Source organism: Oryctolagus cuniculus, chromosome 6 (assembly GCF_051225735.1).
Source record: "Oryctolagus cuniculus isolate XC-2025 breed Fujian yellow rabbit chromosome 6, ASM5122573v1, whole genome shotgun sequence".
Lineage (NCBI taxonomy): Eukaryota > Metazoa > Chordata > Mammalia > Lagomorpha > Leporidae > Oryctolagus > Oryctolagus cuniculus.
In genome coordinates this window covers 142770552-142791266 of record NC_142872.1, presented here as the reverse complement: position 1 = coordinate 142791266, position 20715 = coordinate 142770552, and the positions used below count along the sequence as shown (strand labels likewise).

General features: G+C 42.2%; 1 protein-coding gene across 1 annotated transcript in view; it reads left to right on the top strand.

The window, feature by feature from the left end:
- Window positions 1-20715, top strand: part of EIF3H (eukaryotic translation initiation factor 3 subunit H) — a 116777-nt gene that overhangs the window by 11950 nt on the left and 84112 nt on the right. The gene's annotated exons all lie outside the window — the stretch shown is intronic.

Genomic DNA, 20715 nt, shown 5'->3' with positions numbered 1-20715 from the left:
CTTAACTGCTGTGCTAAATGTTCCCTGTCATAAGATTTGAACTTTAGTTATAGCAGATCTGACATGGAATAAATGATGTACCTGGACTACTCCTCAAATGCCCGTTTTGACATTAGAAGGTATATATATCAGACTTTGTTTTGTACCCTTTGCTTTCTTGTCACCTTTGACTTCAGCTAGCTCCTGTGTAATTATAAATTCTGAACTTTTGCTTAATATCCAAGATTTCATAAGTTTGGCTGGGCCATCTCCAGATATTTTAAGTCTTAGTGGCATTGTTTTGTATTTTTTGCTCAGTTCTAGCCCAGACATGGGGGGGGGGGGGAGAAAAGCCTCTACAGAGCTTTGAAAACAATTTTTTTTTTTTTTAAGATTTATTTATTTATTTGAAAAGGAGAGTTACAGAGAGGCAGAGGCAGTGAGCCATCCACTGGTTTATTCGCCAAATGGCTGCAGCGATTGGAGCTGGGCCAGTCTGAAGTCAGGAGCCAGGAGCTTCTTCCAGGTCTCCCTTGTGGGTACAGGGGCCCAAAGAGTTGGGCCATCTTCTGCTGCTTTCCCAGGCTATTGTAGAGAGCTGATCGGTAGTGGAGCAGCCGGGACTCACACAGGCATCCCATATGGGATGCCAGCACTGCAGGCTGTGGCTTTACCTGCTGTACTGCAGTGCTGGCTCTTTTAAATAATCTTTGTCTGGGCTGGTGTGGTGGTAATCCTCCGCCTGCCATGCCAGCATCCCAGATGGGTGCCGGTTCTAATCCTGGCTGCTCCTCTTCCAATCCAGCTCTCTGCTATAGCCTGCGGAAGCAGTAGAATATGATCCAAGTCCTTGGGCCCCTGCACCTGCATGGGAGACCGGGAAGAAGCTCCTGGCTCCTAGCTCCTGGCTTTGGATCGACGCAGCTGCAGCCGTCGCAGCCATCTGGGGAGTGAACCAGCAGACAGAAGACCTTTCTGTCTGTCCCTCTCTGTCTGTAACTCTGCCTCTCAGATAAATAAATAAAATCTTAAAAATAAAAAAGGAAGCCGGCGCCGCGGCTCACTAGGCTAATCCTCCGCCTAGCGGCGCCGGCACACCGGGTTCTAGTCCCGGTTGGGGCGCCGGATTCTGTCCCGGTTGCCCCTCTTCCAGGCCAGCTCTCTGCTGTGGCCAGGGAGTGCAGTGGAGGATGGCCCAGGTGCTTGGGCCCTGCACCCCATGGGAGACCAGGAAAAGCACCTGGCTCCTGGCTCCTGCCATAGGATCAGCGCGGTGCGCCAGCCGCAGCGCGCCGGCCCTGGCGGCCATTGGAGGGTGAACCAACGGCAAAGGAAGACCTTTCTCTCTGTCTCTCTCTCTCACTGTCCACTCTGCCTGTCAAAAAAAAAAAAAAAAAAAAAAGGAAAATAATCTTTGTCAGTTCTTATTTTTTTTAATATTTATTTATTTATTTGGAAGTCAGAGTCACAGAGAGGGAGAGACAGATTTTCCATTAGCTGTTTCTCTCCCCAAATGGCTGCAACAGCCAGCGCTGTGCCAGACTGGAGCCACAAGCCAGGAGCAGGGGCCTAAAGAGTTGGACCATCTTCTGCTGCTTTCCTGGGTACATTAGCAGGGAGCTGGATTGAAAGTGGAAAAGCTGAGACATGAACTGACATGCATGTGGCATGCTGGCCTTGCAGGCAATGACTTTACCTGCAATGCCACAGTGCTGGCCCCTCAGCTCTTATTATGTGGCCAGATTTTCTCACTTTTACTTTGTCAGGTCAACCTTAGATAGTTCTTTAAATGAAAGCTTCTGATGTAGTACTTATGTGAAAACTTGGTTACATTTGCATTTTCTTCAAAATTAGCTTATAATTTTGTTTTTGTAACATTTAGTATTTGATAATTTTCTATTATTTCATCTGGGAAGACATTAGATAATGACTTAAAAGGTAGGGTTTTTTTTTTTGACAGTTATAGACAGAGAGAGAGAGAGAAAGGTCTTCCTTTGGTTGGTTCACTCCCCAAATGGCCGCTACGGCCGGTGCTGTGCAGATCCAAAGCCAGGAGCCAGGTGTCTCTTCCTGGTCTCCCACACGGGTGCAGGGGCCCAAGCACTTGGACCATCCTCCACTGCCCTCCTGGGCCACAGCAGAGAGCTGGACTGGAAGAGGAGCAACCAGGACAGAACCCGGCGCCCATATGGGATGCTGGCGCTGCAGGTGGAGGATTAGCCAAGTGAGCCACGGTGCCGGCCCCAAGTTTTTTTTTTTTTCTGAAAGTGATACTTGTAGAAGATCATTCAGTAAAATGATATAAAGATTAGATTTAATAGCAATAATGTACTGTAATTTACATATCCAGTGCATGATGATGGACTGCACTGGTTTCTTTAAAACTGCAAAGCTGAAAATGGATCCTTATATATGCAAGAGTAGTTTTGTTAATATTGAGCCTAACCATATTTGTAAGAAAAATTGGATTCAGAAAAACAGCAGTGATTCAGTATTAACTTAGTCATAAAAATTTTTTCTTACCTGTTGAGTCTAAATATCAGTTGTCTTTTGGCATAAAATTTTAAGACTTTTTTTCCTCTATAATGATATCTGCATTCTTTGTTATGTGGCACAGAATATGGTAATACTTACTATGAGATTTTGTTCCTTGCTGTCTTTTATACCTTCTCCTGTCCCCATCCCCAACCAGTTTCATTTGATGTAAGTGATAAATGCTAAAATGTGAGATTTTAAAAAATAGAAATAATATACATTCATAAGACAACTGGAGGAATTACAAAGAAAAAAAAAAAGGAAAACTAGTATTTTTTTTTTTTTTTTTTAACAGGCAGAGTGGATAGTGAGAGAGAGACAGAGAGAAAGGTCTTCCTTTGCCGTTGGTTCACCCTCCAATGGCCACCACGGCCGGCGTGCTGCAGCCAGCGCCCGGCGCTGATTCGATGGCAGGAGCCAGGTACTTCTCCTGGTCTCCCATGGGGTGCAGGGCCCAAGCACTTGGGCCATCCTCCACTGCACTCCCTGGCCACATCAGAGAGCTGGCCTGGAAGAGGGGCAACCGGGACAGAATGGCCTAAGTTGTGCCGATCTGAAGCCAGGAGCCAGGAGCTTCTTCCAGGTCTCCCACGTGGGTGCAGGGGCGCAAGGATTTGGGCCATCTTCCACTGCTTTTCCAGGCCCAAGCAGAGAGCTGGATCGAATGAGGAGCAGCCGGGACTAGAACTGGCGCCCATATGGGATCCCAGTGCTTCGGACCAGGGCTTTAACCTGCTGTGCCTCAGCGCTGCCCTAGCTCAGGCTTTTTAATCACCCATTTTGCTTTAGAAAAATTACCTTCCAGCCACACATGGGAAAGTTTATGGGTTGGTTGTATATATTTAATTGGTAAGATAGAAATTTATAAGCATTCTTATCAGTTAACATTAAATTATAATTGTATTTCTATATTTGATTTCATCATTGTTCTTTTTCATGTCTAATTTGTGTGATGAGAATAGTGGCATTCCTTAAATTTGAGGCTACATTGCCCTTCACCCCTTATCCCAAAAATTATTAGTTGATTTAACTTTACAAATGTGGGCCATCAGTGAGTGTTAAATCCAAGAGAATAATAATGAAATGGAGCTTTTCAAACTGAAATGTTATAGAAATAATATTGATAGGTGTATTGGAGCATGATAACTAATCCCATGTGTCAGGAGCAAAATAATTTTTTTCTCCATTGAAGTTACTTAAATTTCTTTCACATCAAAACTTAACAGCAATGATTTAAATCCCATTTATTATTTGACTCAGCCAGTTATGAAATAGAACCCCTATCCCACTTGAGCCATAAAATGTGTTAAATTTAAGACTAATACAACTTTCTGCTTTTTGAATTTACATTTTGGCAATAACTACCTTCTTTGTTCAATGTTAGAAAAAATGACCTAGGCGTAACCAAATAAGAAAACTGCCAAGTTCACAGATCAGTCAGTGAAAGAAGCCAGAATTAAATGAAAGCCTAGATATTGACTTTACAGAATATGCTAAGGGAAGATTTGGTGGCATTACAGTTTCTTTGAGAATAAAATTCTTTTATAGTAATAACTGTTATTTGACGATGATTGATGTGAGAAATTCAGGCTGTGGGCCTTACCTCCCACAAGCTACAAAATCTGGAGGAAAGCCAGCCAGGAATTGTGCATCCTACCTGGACTCTTTTTTTCAACTGCCTGGCACATGGTACAGTTTGAACTTTGCCTTTATACTTTAGAATTTTTAAGAGACTCTTAGAATGGACCTTGTCTTTATTTTTAGTTAGGATGATGTTTTAAAGGAAAATCACACACTCATACAGAAAACTTTGAGTAAATCAATTTAATTACACTCTCAACTTTAATGCAGATTTGAAGTCCTGAAACTGATAGCACTAGGTCCAGATGATTGATTACTCTTAACAAAGGTGGAAACTTGATGTCAGATAGGTGATTAAAACATTTTTAAAAAAATTATTTTGTGAGACAAAGAGAGAAAATGCTCCCCGTTTGCTGATTCACTTCCCAAATAACTGACAGTTGGGGCTGTGCCAGGCAGAAGCCTGGAGCCTGGAACTCAATCCAGGTTTCCCAGGTAGTTACCAGTTACTTGAGCCATCCCAGTGTTCCCCAGGCTCTGTATTATTATGAAACTGGAGTCTGTAGCCTGAGCTGTGTATTAAATCTAGGTACTTCTATAATTGGCCTCTTAACCTTTAGCATAGATGCCTGTCTCTGGTGATTTTTAATAAGTCATAATACATCTTATTAGGCTGAAAACAGTTCTGAGGATTGTACTGTAAACATTCTGATGTGGTAAGTGTCCGTGCCGTGAGGGTGCTTGGTAAATTTTAATCACACATCGTGTACTATTGCATAGACACAGAAATGGGTACATGAGAATAGGTAAAGAATATTTTTAAATGTATATTTATTTTCATCTACTTGAAAGGCAGAGTGACAGAAAGGGAAGCTCTTCTATCTTCTGGTTCACTCCAAAATGCCTGCAACAGTTGGGGCCTGGCCAACCTGAAGCCAGGAACCTGTAATGCTATCTGGACTTCCATGAGATGGCAGGAGCCCAGGTACTTGAGCCATCATGCATTAGCAGGAAGCTGGCTCTCCCATATGGGATGTGGGTGTCCCACAGGGTGGCTTAATCTGTTGAACCACAGCACCCTGAAAAGTGTTTGCTGTAATAACAGTAGGTGACATTTCATGAGGATTTGCTAGGCACTGTATTCTAGGTAGATCAAGTGAGTTATGTTTTTAATCACTGCAACAGTGCTCTGAGAGTAGGTCCTGTCTGACTTCACCTCTGTAGGAGGAAGGAAGGCAAACTTAGCTAAGGCAGCTTGGCAAAGGCTGCAAAGTTAGGCCTCACACTTTATTTTGGATTCTGATGCTTGTTTCTTAACAACTCTGCTAACTGAATTTTCTTTTGGACATACTGGGGGTCACATTTGTGTATATACTCAAAAGAATTCATTTTTTAAGCTTTTATGTTTTTTTCTCTTACTTGAACATTATATTTTCACAAAGAAATATTTTTAGGTATAGCTGTTTGGCAAGTGCTGCTTGGGATACCTGCCTCCCATATCAGAGCGCTTGGCATAAAGCTGTACTCCTGAATCCAACTTCCAGCTAATACGTGTAATGGAGGCAGTAGGTGGTGGTGCCTCAAATGCTTGGGTTGCTGCCATGCAAGTGGGAGACCTGGATGGAGCTCCAGGCTCCTGGTTTTGGCCTGGCACAGCCTTGGCTATTTTTTGGGTGGGGAGCATTTAGGGTGTGAACTAGTGGATAGAAAAAGTCTTTCTCCCTCTGCATTTCAAATAAATACAAATGTAAAAGAAAATTTTTAGAATTATTGTGTACTAGCCAACAAATAGATGATGGCAATAAAGGTTTGATCCGAAGCCAGGAGCGAGGAGCTTCTTCCGGGTCTCCCACATGGGTGCAGGGGCTCAAGGACTTGGGCCACCTCTACTGCTTTCCCAGGCCATAGCAGAGAGCTGGATTGGAAGTGGAGCAGTCGAGTTTCGAACTGGTGCCCATATGGGATGCTGGTGCTTCAGGCCAGGGCGTTAACCTGCTGCCCCACAGCGCCAACCCCTATGTTCTGTTTCTTAAAACATTCAGTTTTCTAGCAAGTATTTTTTGTTCTGTTTTACTGAAGTATTGGTCTGTGATGGGCTGGGGAAAAATGGGTTCTTTACAACTGATGGCTTGAAAGCACTGGTAAATACTTTTTTTTTAAGGGAAAAGGTTTATTGGAGGAAACCCTACAGACTGGAGGAAAGGGGTGAAGAAGGAAAAGAGGGAGAGGGGGAGCATGAGAGCGAGAGAGATGGAATTCGAGATCGAGAGAGCCCGTGTTCAGGAACAGGTCCTGTTAAGCCTTTGCAGGGGTCCAGGGCACGCAGGGAAATAGAAGCAGCGGATCCCATCATGGTGGGGTGGAGCTTAACACCAGTGGTTGGGCCATGGGTCACCTAGCTTCCAGCTATGGCAGCAGGGGCTGGAGCCTAGGATGGCATCTGGGGTGTAGATCCCGCCACAAATAAGACTTTGCCATTTTATTAACATTCCCCCCTTTTGGTAAACACTATTTTTGTACTTACTTTAGCTAATAGCATCTTCCTGTAACCAGTATAATAATGTTTACTAGAACCATATCTAAAATAGTTTGTGATCATTGAAATCCACTAGATGTACTTTTTTTTTTTTTTTTTAAGATTTATTTTATTTATTTGAAAGAGTTACAGGGAGAGGTAGAGCCAGAGAGAGAGATCAATTGATCGGTCTTCCATCCAATGGTTCCCTCCCCAAGTGGCCATGACAGCTGGAGCTGAGCCAATCTGAAGCTGAGCTTCCTCTGGGTCTCCCATGTGGGTGCAGGGGTCCTAGGCCTTGGACCATATTCTACTGCTTTCCCAGGCCTTAGTAGAGAGCTGGATTGGAAGTGGAGCAGTGAGGATGTGAACTGGCGCCCATATGGGATACTGGTGCTGCAGGCCAGGGCTTTAGCTTGCTGTGCCACAGCACTGGCCCCTAGGTGTACTTCTTTTTAAATTAGTGTTAATGTGGAAGTGTTTAATAATTTTTGCATTTTGTAATCTGTGAGCTCTTTATAGAGATGAAGAAGTATTCAGTGTTTGCTTACTGTAGTTGCATAGTGTAGGTTGCAGCCTCAGCATTCCTTATGAGCTCAGTTGTATAAAAGAAGGTTAAAAATGATAGGTGGTAGGCCGGTGCCGTGGCTTACTTGGCTAATCCTCTGCTTGCGGTGCAGGCAACCCGGGTACTAGTCCCGGTTGCTCCTCTTCCAGTCCAGCTCTCTGCTGTGGCCTGGGAGGGCAGTGGAGGATGGCCCAAGTGCTTGGGTCCCTGCACCCGACCAGGAGGAAGTACCCGGCTCCTGGCTTTGGATTGGCGCAGCGCCGGCTGTAGCGGCCATTAGTGGAGTGAACCAACGGAAGGAAGACCTTTCTTTCTGTCTGTCTCTCACTGTCTATATAACTCTGCCTGTCAAAATAAAAAAAAAATGATAGGTGGTATAGTTCTAACAATTCAAAATTCTTCATGTCTTCAGTTGTTTAACAAGGCTTTTCAACAGGTCCTTTATATGTCTATTACAAGGACTGTAGAAATCTTGCTGCTTTTACTGGTGAAGGCTTGTTATAATAAGCTTACAAGTTTGAATTCATATTTTGTTGATTTATAATCGGTGTGGATTGGGGTGGTTTCAGTAGATTTCACTTGAAAGATTGTTGAAAGCCAGTGTCTACATCCAGAGGTTACCTTTTTCACATGTTGATGATATGTCCATGTGCACATTTTCTGGTAATTTGTGAATGTGGGTACAGCAATGTCTGAATAGAGTTGAAGAATAACCATATCAGCAAGAGGTTAGAATTTAGTCAGCAGGTTTTGTGACTTACAGTGTATGGGTGTTTTTTCTTTGGTCTTATTCCTTCAAGCTTATTCAGCTCTTATTCAGCCCATGTTTTACTACATATTCAAAAGAACGTGCTAAAATCAAGATGCATTGTTTACCTCATTCTGTCAACTCAGTAGCACTGTCAAGAAAGGAAATTAAATTTGTTCTATTTAGTGAAACTCCATGCAGTGAATCATAGTGAATGTTATGTTTTAAAAATCTTTTTCTTTAGTTTTTTCATTATTTGAGGTTTTTTGAATTATAATTAAATGAATAGTCTGTAAATAATACAGATTTAAAAAGGAAAAGATGTCCTTTTATGCCATTCTTATTCTTAGAAATATGTTCCTGCACATATGTAATAGGTTTTTATTTTTAAATTTTTTTTCATTTACTTTTAAAAATTTATTGAGAGGCAGAGTTACAGAGAGAGAGAGAGGTCTTCCATCCACTAGTTTGCTCCCCAAATGGCTGCAGTGTCCAGAGGTGGGCTGATCTGAAACCAGGAGCCAGGAGCTTCTTCTGGATCTCCCATATCAGTGCAGGGGCCCAATCACTTGGGCCAGCTTCTACTGCTTTTCCAGGTCATAACAGAGAACTGGATCAGAAGTAGAGCAGCCAGGACACAGCTGGTGCCCGTATTTGATGCTGGCGCCCAGGCAGAGGCTTAGGCCACTATGCCACAGCAGCGGCCCCTCCATCACACTGTTAAAGTATATTATTTTCTTAAAGTATTGTTTGTACACAATAAAGTCCGTTTTTAAATTATTTTTTTAAAAGATTTTATTTATTTGAGAGGTAGAGTTACTACAGTAAGAGGAAGAGACAGAGAGAAAGGTCTTCCTTCTGTTGGTTCACTCCCCAAATGGCTACAACGGCCAGAGCTGCACCGGTCAGGAGCCAGGAGCCCCTTGCAGGTCTCCATGCAGGTAGAGGCCCAAGCACTTGGGCCATCCTCCACTGCTTTCCCAGGCCACAGCAGAGAGCTGGATTGGAAGAGGAGCAGCCGGGACTAGAAACCGGCGGCCATATGGGATGCCAGTGCCCCAGGTGGAGGATTAACCTGCGCCACGGCGCTGACCCCACAATCAAGTCTAAACAGTTATATAAATAAATAAAGACTAAACAGTTATATAACTGATATCACAATCCAGATATATGGAATAGTTTCTTCATCCTGGTATTTCCAGTTTCCCTCTGTAGTCAATATCCTTTCCTCCATCTTAGCTTGAGGTACTCACTTATCTTTTTGTCACTGTTGCTTTGTTTTTTCTAGAATTTCATATAATTGAAATCACTGAGTATATGGCATTTTGTTTGACTTATATGCCTGGATTTCAGGATTGGCATCTGAAGGGGGGTGGTGGGGGGTGGGAAGATTTATGGGATCAAGGCCTTACGTTCTGGGATCTGACACTAACTTCAGGGAGATATTTTCAGAATTGTATTAAATTCTAAGAAACCTCACCTACCTAGGAGCCCTGGGTGGAGCTCCTGGCTCCTGACTTCTGATTGGACCTGCCCCAGCCTTTGTGATTACCAACAGATCAGTGATCTCTCCCACTCCACCCCCCACTTATTCCTCTAGTATTATGTGCCCCCTTCCAATAAATAAATCTTTAAAAGAAATGAAGAAAGAAACCCACCTGGTGCTAGGAGAGTTGAAGAATTGCTTGATATGGAAGAAACCCACGCACCTGATGTCATAAGTGTAGTGTATAGTATGAAACTTGTTCTAGAAATATGAATCCCTTGAAATAAATGTGTTTGATTTAGTTTTGTATTTCCAGGGCCATGACAGGGGACTGACCTGGAGAAGTTAGTCAATCAGTATTTAGTTGACTGAGTTAATGAGTGAATGAAAGAAATTGAAGATAACATAAGCTTGATGGTTCTGTGCAGAAAATTCCAAAGTTTACCATAATTATTGGTGAGAGACATATTGGGTAAAGAATTCTAACTCATCAAGAAGCGTAATCTTTATATTTTGATGAGATTTAAAACATTCTCTGGTATTGTTAGTGAATCAGGCAGGTTTGTTGCCTGATGAACCCAAAACTTGATCTTTTTTAAGAAAAGAAAGGTTTTATAATTGAGTGGCCAGCAAGCAATGGAAATAGGGATGAAGAACAGCTCTGTCTCCCTGACCAGGGGTCTGAAGAAAGTTTTAATGGAGTTGGGAAAGAGAAGTCTGGATTCAGATCGCCAGGGAAATTTCCGATTGTTGGAGCTCACAAAAGGACCATGTATAGATCATTAGGAGCAGTAGAGTCAGCAGCTGTTGTGGTCTTCAGACTCCTTACTTCCCAAAGTTGTCCGACTGTTCTATTTCTGTTTCTGTTTTGAAACTGATGTAGGCCAGCTTGGTGGTAAAGTCTGTATAAAACAGCTTTTAAGAAATAGTGAATTAATAATCTGACTTTTATAACTGGCACCTGTTGTTAAAGAATAGAGCAGAGATTTTCAGGAAGCAAAGAGGAAACAGCAAGCAAGGACTTTTTGAGTTTTGAGGGTGTCAGGAGACTCCACTAAGGGGTCAACAACCTACTTTCAGTATGGAACTGAAAGTTTTTGTTGTGATTTTTTACTGAGAATTCTTAGAGATTCTGCTTAATCTTCCATTTTAAGAAGAATGGAGGATTTTATCGACTTCTGGTATAAAAAATTTATTGGATAATTTACATTGATATTTATGTTTTACCCTGTAATAGTGAGAATGCTTCTGTCTTAGAAATTAAATCCTTTGTTGCTTTTAGACTTTTGGGTGAAGTTCTTTCTAAGGCCAGACACTTTAACAAATAGCATTGTTCTTATTAGAGATTATATAATAGAATACTTTTTTTAAAAGAGTGTATATTGAATAGTAAACAATGGAAAAATATTCTCTGGGTAATTTTGGCAAACAGAACATCTATTTACTATCTGGTAAAATTGGGATTCAGATGGTACAATCCTCGGAAATCTGGATGAATGACCTGATGGGGAGAATAGTCTTTACTGTGGAGAGCAAATCATGTAGGGTAAACATTGTGACACACAATCTGGCAAAGTTTCACAAAGTGTAGAAGAGTTGAGTGATTTAGGTTTCTACTGACCCATTTGCTTCCGTCTCTTGAGGCATAATCTGTAGTGGAATCCTCATTTCCCCACTCATTTGTAGGATTAAGAAACATAGTCAGTACTAGTTCTTAAGTCTTATATGTGGAATAAAGCCATAAAGTATGTCTTGCTGTACTGTAGAAAACTTGAATATTTCTAAGATTTCTAATATTTGTAAGTTACCTTTCTCTTTTCTCTACAATAAAGATTCTTCCAAGGAGGGCTTGAGTTCCTCTTATTGGGGGCGATATTTATGCTTTTAGAAGTAAAATGTTCACTTTTGGGTCTGTATTTTTTAGGGTCCTCACTTTTCAGCAACACTAGGAGTCATAAAACTGGAAGGAAAATTTGTGGTTTAATCACAGTGTACATAAAATTTCCTGAGGACATAACAACAAAACGAACAAAAACAAAGGAAGACTGGACCATGCTACTTTATTAAACATTGGAATCAGCAGGATCTTAGGATCATTGGAGAACTTAGAAGCAAAACAGAAAGAAACAAAAACTCCTAAACACAGTTTGGGAACCCAGCCCAGATCATTTAACTGAATTTCAGGAAGTTGGTTCAGATATTGGCCTAGGAGGGCACCTTAAAAAGTTCACAGAAAAATAGAAAGAACTGAAAGATCGTCTATGGTGGTATAAAAAATTTTTTAGTCTATGCATAGTTTTTTTCATAATATGCATTTTTGATGAACTATTTGAAGACCTTCTTCATGTTGTATAGCTCCCAAAATAGCTCTAATATGTATCCAGGATCAGGACTATTCTTCATGTATCTGAAAAGCTCAGGTCATTTTATTAAGCTGAGAAGTAGTGATCTAATGTTCCTGAGTGTGGGGTCATTTGTAACACAAATTAAAAATGTTAAAAAAAAATAAGGGAATGTTTTGTTTTGGAGAACTATTGAGCTTCCCATGTATCTGCTTTTAAAAGAAAGAACATGGAGCATGACATTAATAAACAGGATAATTAAAAAGTATATCAGCACTGTTTTGTGGACAGAGGCATACAGTTTGTTAGAAAGAGAGCAAATGAAATGAGCAAGCAGTACTTTGTGGGGGAATGTACCCGTCTTGTGGCTTGTGAGAATAGTGTTTTTAGAGATTAAAAACCCTTCACATTCTTGCAGCTATTGGAAGTTTCCTGTGTGTGCTGCTTGAATTTCAGTGACCAGGGCACAGTGATTTGACAACCAGTACCATTAATTCTCTACCTTTTGCTGCCTGACCCTGAGCCCTACACTGTGGTGGAATGAGAAGGCCATGCCAAGATGGCTGCTGGCAAGCGAGGGTCAGTTACTTAGGAATAGCTTTGAAACCCACCTGGCAACAGAACCTGCCTGGCAACAGGCTGTGATTGGATGGCCTTGGAAATCACATGGCAACGGAGCCTGCCTGGCAACAGGCTGTGATTGGATGGCTTCGGATACTGCCTGGCAACACGCTGTGATTGGTTAGGGCATAAACCGCCCCTTGACCGAATTGGCTGCTTTGGCTATTTAAGCTGCTGTACCAACTGTAATAAATGAGTCTGTGGGCTGCTGGCCTCTGGCCTGCTTTCATCCAACTCCTGGGGTATGTGTGGGTGACTCCACACCTCTTGGCCCTACCACACTCCTCCTCTCGGAACAAATCAACCTCGACACTATGCAAACCGTTTCTTGTTGCGTATGTGAAGCCCTGCTTCTCCAGAACTAGAGTTAGTAGAGCTGTTGCTAGTTTATTGTATCTGTTGCAGACTTGTGCTTATAAACATTTGTGGGTTACCTAAAGTTATTCAGTTATCGTGAAGTAATTAAAAACGCTTTGGGCACAGAAGTCAAATCTTGCCTGCTGGTTTTAATAATTCCTTAACAGGAGATATCAGTTTTATTATGTAAAAAAATAATAATATAACTGATTTCATAGGCTGGTTGTGAGGATTAAATGAGTCATTGCATGTAAGGCACTTTGTGGAGTACTTGAGATTCATACAAAAGTGATTGATGAATGTTTGCCATTCTATCCTTAGCAGATATCTTTTCAGATCTAGCCAGTGCTTGAGTTGGGAGGAGATGTGGTAAGTGAAACAATCTTTTTTTGTGAGAACATTTAAGAAGGATGACACCAAACAGAACCTGGATTGTTTCAAAGACACTGCTATTCTATAAAACACATATATTTTATACACACATGTACACATGGCCAATTAGTGGTTATCTACATAGAACCCGAAAGTATGTATATTAATTATTTCTTTAAAATTGGAACAAATTTTATTCACACTTGAAAGGCATAGAGACCAGAGAGACAGGGACAGGCTAAGAAAGATTTTCTGTTTTCTGTTTCACTCCCTAAATGCCTACAGCAGCCAGGGCTAGGCTGGCAGTTAAGAACCCTGGACTCAGTCTGGACCTCCAACATGGATGGCAGGGACCCATCTTCTTGAACCATCACCTGCTGCCTCCCACAGTATGAATTTTTTCTTTTTAAGATTTATTTTATTTATTTGAAAGAGTTACAGAGAGAGGTAGAGACAGAGAGGTCTTCTATCTGCTGGTTCACTCCCCAGATGGCCGCAATGGCCAGAGCTGTGCCGATCTGAAGCCAGGAGCTTCCTCTGAGCCTCCCACGTGGGTGCGGGGGCCCAAGGACTTGGGCCATCTTCTACTGCTTTTCCAGGCCCTAGCAAAGAGCTGGATTGGAAGAGGAACAGTTGGGACTCGAACTGGCGCCCATATGGGATGCTGGCACTTCAGGCCTGGGCTTTAACCCGCTGCGTCACAGCGCCGGCCCCCAGAGTATGAATTAACAGGAAGCTGGAATGGAGACTAAAGTCAGGATTAGGACCCAGGCCATTGGATACATGATGTGGCTTCCCAAGTGGCAGCCTAGCTTCTCTATCAGACATCTTCCCCAAGTACCTTATATATTAGACTAAAGAATCGTGATTTTAGTGTGTCTACAGGAAGTAGGAAGACCATAAAATGCAAGATGAAGTCAGCTTACTTTTAGTATTTTTTTCTGACTGCTTTATTTCATCAGCTATAAAATGAGTAGATCATAAATTCTAGAGTTTGACATTATTTTAGTGACTTAAGTCTTTTCTGAAGACTTTCTATTTTGAACAGCCTTGAATGCCATAGAGAGTTTATGTTTAAAGTTGACATATTTCCTGAAACTCACACGTGTTCCTCAAAGTTTGCCTTTCAAAGTTGGGCTAATTCTCCAGTACCTGATGCATCTTTGCTAGTGCAAAGATATGCTTTTTGAGTGTCCCTTGCCTGGAGAGAGGTTTGAATTTGTAAGTAGTCCTGTTGTGGGTTTTAAGCCTTCTTTCTTATATTACCCTTTCTGTGTATTCATTTTCAATGTTGATTGTCTTTAGCAGGTAATAACCATTGTCCTTTTCCCACCTCTGGTTGAGTATTTTTACTGGTAAATTTGTCCTCTGGTCATTCATTGTTAAGAACTGCATATAATAGTTCAGTGATGCTGCAAAGAGTGAGATGATCACCTCTGTTTTGGATGGTGATAACTTGTTTTGAAATAATATTTTCATTTCTGTTTTCTTCATAAAAGGAAATAGGTTATTTTGATCTCGCTTTCTTTCTGAAACAATGCCAGGATCCTAGTCATCAGTACAAGTAGGAACTAGCTGATAGGAATCAGTTCTAGAATTTGTCCATTAAGTCTATATATCTTCTGACATTTCTACTTTGATTTCAACAATGGCTTAGTGATCCCATTATAAGGTAAACTTCCCAAGAACATATATATGTAAGTTTGGTAGGTGTTTTTGTAATAACTCCTCATCGGTTTGGTTTATCCTTTCTTATGCTTGCTTTTTTTTTTTTTTTTAATGTAATTGTTTTTGGTAGAGAGAGATGTTGAGTAGGAGTTATTTATTTTTGTTGGTAATAATAATATTGATAATTTATTGAGGGTGCCTGTGCTGTAGTGCAGCAGGTTAAAGCCCTAGCCTGCAGTGCAGGCATCCCAGATGGGCACTGTTTCATGTCCTGGCTGCTCCTCTTCCAATCCAGCTCTCTGCTATGGTGTGAGAAAGCAGCAGAAGGTGGCCCAATTCCTTGAGCCCCTGTACCTGTGTGGGAGACCTGGAAGAAAATTCTGGCTCCTGGCTTTGGATCCACTCAGCTCTGGCTGTTGTAGTCATTTGGGGAGTAAACCAGCAGGATGTAAGACCTCTGTCTCTCTCGCCCTACCTCTTTAACTGTTTCAAATAAATAAAACCTTTAAAAAATAATAATTTATGAGAGGCTAATGCTGTGGCATAGTGGGTAAAGCCACCGTCTGCAGTGCCAGCATCCCATATAGGTGCTGGTTTGAGTCCTGGCTGCTCCACTTGCAATCCAGCTCTCTGCTATGGCCTGGGAAAGTAGTAGGAGGTGGCCCAACTCCTTGGGCCCTCTGCACCCACATGCAAAACCCAGAAGAAGCTCCTTGCATCTGGTTTCGGAGCCACTCAGCTCCAGCCATTGGCTGCCATTTGGGGAATGAACCAGTGGATGGGAGATTCCCCCCCGCACCCCCCCCCCCCCCCGTAATTCTGACTTTCAAATAAATAAATCTTAAAAATAATTTATTGAGCACTTACATGGCAGACTTTGTAAAATACTCTGTGCTCATTATTTGATTTTTTTTTAAAAAATTCTTATTTGAAAGAGTTAAACAGAGAGAGCAGAGGGAGAGAGAGAGAGAGAGAGAGGTCTTCCATCTGCTGGTTGACTCCTCAAGTGGCCGCAATGACTGGAGCTGTGCTGATCCGAAGCCAGGAGCCAAGAGTTTCTTCTGGGTCTCCCACATGGGTGCAGGGGCCCAAGGACTTGGGCCATCTTCTGCTTTCCCAGGCCATAGCAGAGAGCTGGATCAGAAGTAGAGCAGCCAGGTCTTGAACCGGCGCCCAATATCTGTTTTTTTTTTTTGTTTTGTTTTGTTTTGTTTTGTTTTGTTTTTTGTTTTTGGACAGGCAGAGTGGATAGTGAGAGAGAGACAGAGAGAAAGGTCTTCCTTTTGCCGTTGGTTCACCCTCCAGTGGCCGCCACGGCTGGTGCGCTGCAGCCGGCCTACCGCACTGATCCGAAGGCAGGAGCCAGGTGCTTCTCCTGGTCTCCCATGGGGTGCAGGGCCCAATCACTTGGGCCATCCTCCACTGCCTTCCTGGGCCACAGCAGAGAGCTGGCCTGGAAGAGGGGCAACCGGGACAGAATCTGGCTCCCTGACTGAGACTAGAACCCGCTGTGCCGGTGCCGCTAGGTGGAGGATTAGCCTATTGAGCTGCGGCGCCAGCCTGGTGGTAACCATATTGTCAATAATGATATAAAATGGCTACATTTTACAAGTTAGAAGATTAAAACTTCAAAAAATTAAATAGCTTTCCAAGGAGCACAACTAGTAAATGCTGGAGCTACAACTCATACCCGTTCTTACAGTAGAGAGATCTTTCCTACAGAAATGTTAAGGTTTGTGCATTTTCTTCATTTTTAAAAAAAGATTGATTTTTTAAAAGAGATTTATTTCACGTTGTTCAAAAGGCAGAGTAACAGAGAGAGGGAGAAACAGGGAGAAAGGACTTTCATCTGCTGGTTCACTCCCTAGTTAGCCACAACGGCTAGTGCTGGGCCAGGCCAAAGCCAGGATCCAGGAGCTTCTTCTGGTGGTTCCTTGTGGTTGCCAGGGCCCAAGTGCTTGGGCCATCCTCTGCTGCATTTTCAGGTGCATTAACAGGGAGCTGGATCAGAAGTAGAGCAGCTGGGACTCGAACCAGCACCATATGGGATTCCAGCATTGCAGATGGTGGTATATAACGCACTGTACCACAATGGTAGCCCAAAGAGATTGATTATTTCAAAAGACTGACAGGACTGGCATTGCTCTGTGACAGCAGCATCCCACAGGGGCACCGGCTCTAGTCTCAGCTGTTCTACTTCCTATCTAGCTCCTTGCTAATGGCCTGGGAAAAGCAGCGGAGCACAGCCCAAGTGTTTGGACCCTTGCTGTCCATGTAGAAGAACCTGATGAAAGCTCCTAGGTACTGGCTTCATCTTGGCTCAACCCTGGCTGATGGGGCCATCTGGGGAGTGAACCAGCAGATGAAAGATCTCTTTCTCTCTGAGAGAGAGAGAGAATGACAGAATGACCCCGAGAGAGGGAAGAGCTAGACAGAGTGAGAAAGAGAAAAGAGAGATCTTTTACCCATCTTCTGGTTCACTTTCCAAATGCCTATAACAGCCAGGGCTGGGCCAGGAGCCAGGAACTCCATGGGGATTTTTCCACATGGTGGAAGGAACCCAAGTACTTTATCCTTTATCATCTACTGTTTCCCAGATGCATTAGCAGGAGGGTGCTTTGGGGGTGGATCAGCTGGGGCTGGAACTGGCACTCTGATATGGGATGTGAGTGTTGCTTAACCCGCTGTGATACAATGTAAGCCCATCCTTCATTTAAGAATATTGAAGGTCTGCCAGTCCTGTCAGTTGGTGTTCTTTTTTTACTGAGCTATTTCCCCTGCTGATTGCTCTCCTCCAGAGATCTGTATCTTATTGTCATAAAGGATTTGCTGTACATCTTTTACTAACAGATTAGTATTTATTATTTTTAATTAAAACATTTTTTTCTTTATTATTGATGTAACAGTGAGTGAATGCACGATATTGATTGATCTTACTTCCCAAACTATTGATAAACTTCCCAAACACCTGCAACACTTAGGGCTGGCCCCTGAGAAATCAGTCCGGGTCTCTCACTTGGGTGACGGATCCACATATTGGCCATTACCTATTGTCTCCCACGGTGTGCCTTAGCAGGAAACTGGAATTGGGAGCAGAGATGAGACTTGAACTCATGCACTCTGCTGCATGATGTGGCTTCCCAAAGAGAATCTTAATCTGTAGGCCAAATGCCTGCCCTTATTACTAATTGATTACTTTAATTATCAGTTGAGTTACCGATAGAAAAATCAGCATCTTGTTAAAGTATACATACAGGGTTTGGAACTTGCCTGGTTTAAATGCTGACTGCCAATTCTAGATGGCCTTTAGCCATTGTTTCTTCTCTGGGTTCTTTTGCGTAAAAGTGCCTTTCTCCGAAGGTGGTTGTGTGAATAACCCATGTAAAAGTAGGTAGAATGTTACTTGGTGCATAATGTTCAATAAATGTGACTTGTTACTGACTCATAATTACTATTCCTGTTAATGTATTTGGGATGAACACTAATCAATAAAGTACTAATAATTTGTTATTTTGTTGTTAGGCTTAATTTCTGTGTGAGAACTTCTTGCATTTTAGGCTGTGTTGCTATTTAGGTCTTCAGGTCATGGGCTTATGTTAAACATCACTATTGTTAACAAGTAGGTTCTGAGCAGTAGTCAAAGCACTTTCCATATAGTAACAATCCTATGTTGTAAGAATTATTAGGAATGGTTACCATGAACTTTGACATTAACTGTCTATGCAGTCATACACTGTAGTGTCTCCTTTGTCTTTGTGTGAATATTTTTTTAAAAAAGATTTTTATTTATTTGAAAGAGTTATGGGGAGAGGTAGAGACAGAGGTCCTCATCTGATGCTGGTTCACTCCCCAAGTGGCTGCAGTGGCCGGAGTTGAGCCAATCTGTAGTCAGGAGCCAAGAGCTTCTTCTGGGTCTCCCAGGTGGGTGCAGGGGCCCAAGGCCTTGGGCCATCTTCTGCTTTCCCGGGCCACAGCAGAGAGCTGGATCAGAAGAGGAGCAGCAGAGACTAGAACAGGTTCCCTTATAGGATGATAGTGCTTCAGGCCAGGGCTTTAACTCACTGCTCCACAGTGCTGGCCCCTTTGTGTCAGTCTTAAAGAAGACAGTCAAACAAGAGTTGTTTATTCCAGTAGCGATTATTCAGTATATCTCTCTGGTTGAGGAAAATTAGGCAGTACTGGATACCAGGTTTTTTTTTTTCTTTCTCTCTCTCTCTCTTTTTTTTTTTTTTAACCTATAAAGAGTGTTTAATATAGCAAATTGGATATGGGCTAATACCCAGGCCTTGCTAGTGAATGTATGACTGGGCATGCTCCTCTGGATCATAATTTGTCTTGCTATTCAAAATCTGAAAATTTTTTTATAGAGAGAGCTTTTATTTAATAAGTACAAATTGCATAGGTACAACTTTTAGATTATAGCAGTTCTTCCCCCCATACCTGCCCTCCCCCCTATACTATCCTACCTCCTACTCCCTCTCTCATCCCATTCTTCATTAAGATTTATAATTACCTTTATATGCAGAAGACCAGCTCTATACTAAAAAGATTTCAATAGTTTGCACCCACACAGTCACACAAAGTATAAAGTACTGTTTGAAGACTAGATTTACCGTTAATTCTCATAGTACAACTCATTAAGAACAGATGTCTTACATGGGGAGCAAGTGCACAGTGACTCCTGTTGTTGATTTAACAATTGACACTCTTATTTATGATGTCAGTGATCACCCAAGGCTCTTGTCATGAGCTACCAAGGCTATGGAAGCCTCTTGAGTCCACAAACTCTGACATTATTTAAACAGGGCCATAATCAAAGTGGAAGTTCTCTCCTCCTTCTTTTCACTGAGATCTCACGGAGATCTTTCATGTAGGTCATTTTTTGCCACAGTGTCTTGACTTTCCATGCCTGTAATGCTCTCATGGGCTTTTTAGCCAGACCAGAATGCCTTAAGGGCTGATTCTGAGGCCACAATGCTGTTTAGGGTGTTTGTCATTCTATGAGTCTGTTATGTGGCCTGCTTCCCATGTTGGATTGTTCTCTCCTTTTTAATTCTATCTATTATTATTAGCAGACACTTGGTCTTATTTATGTGATCCCTTTGAAACTTATTTCTGTCTTTATGATCAGTTATGAACTTAAACTGATCACTTTAAGTTGTAAGATGACATTGGTACCTGCCAACTTAATGGGATTTGGAGTCCAACGGCAAGTTTTTAGCTTTACCTTTAGGGGTAAGTCTGAGGGAATGTGTGCTGAACTGTACATCTCCTTGCTCTCTTGTTTCCACTCTTCTTTTTAACAGGGACCAATTTTCAATTGGATTTAAACACCTAAGAATAATTCTGTGTTAAGTGAAGAGTTCAACCAGTGGTATTAAGTAGAAAAAGAAAATACTAAAAAGAATAAAATAGTAAGCTGTTCCTTGACAGTCGGGACAAGGGCTGATCAAGTCATTGCTTCTCATACTGTCAGTTTCATTTCTACAGATTTCCTTTTAGGTACTCAGTTAGTTGTAACCTATCAGGGAGAACATATATTTGTTCCTTTGGGACTGGCTTTTTTCACTCAGCATGATGTTTTCCAGATTCTTTCATTTTGTTGCAAATGACTGGATTTTATCATCCATATCAAGAAGTTACCTTCCTGGGGGCTGGTGCTGTGGCACAGTGGGTTAAAGCCCTGGCCTGAAGTGCCGGCATGCCATATGTGCACCGGTTCTATAGTCCCAGCTGCTCCTCTTCTGATCCAGCTCCCTGCTGTGGCCTGGGAAAGCACTAGAAGATAGCCCGAATTTGGGCCCCTGCACCATGTGGGACACCCGGAAGAAGCTCCTGGCTCCTGACATCAGATTGGTTCAGCTCTGGCCGTTGTGGCCATCTGGGGAGTGAATCAATGGATGGAAGACCTCTCTCTGTAACACTGTCTTTCAAAAAATAAAA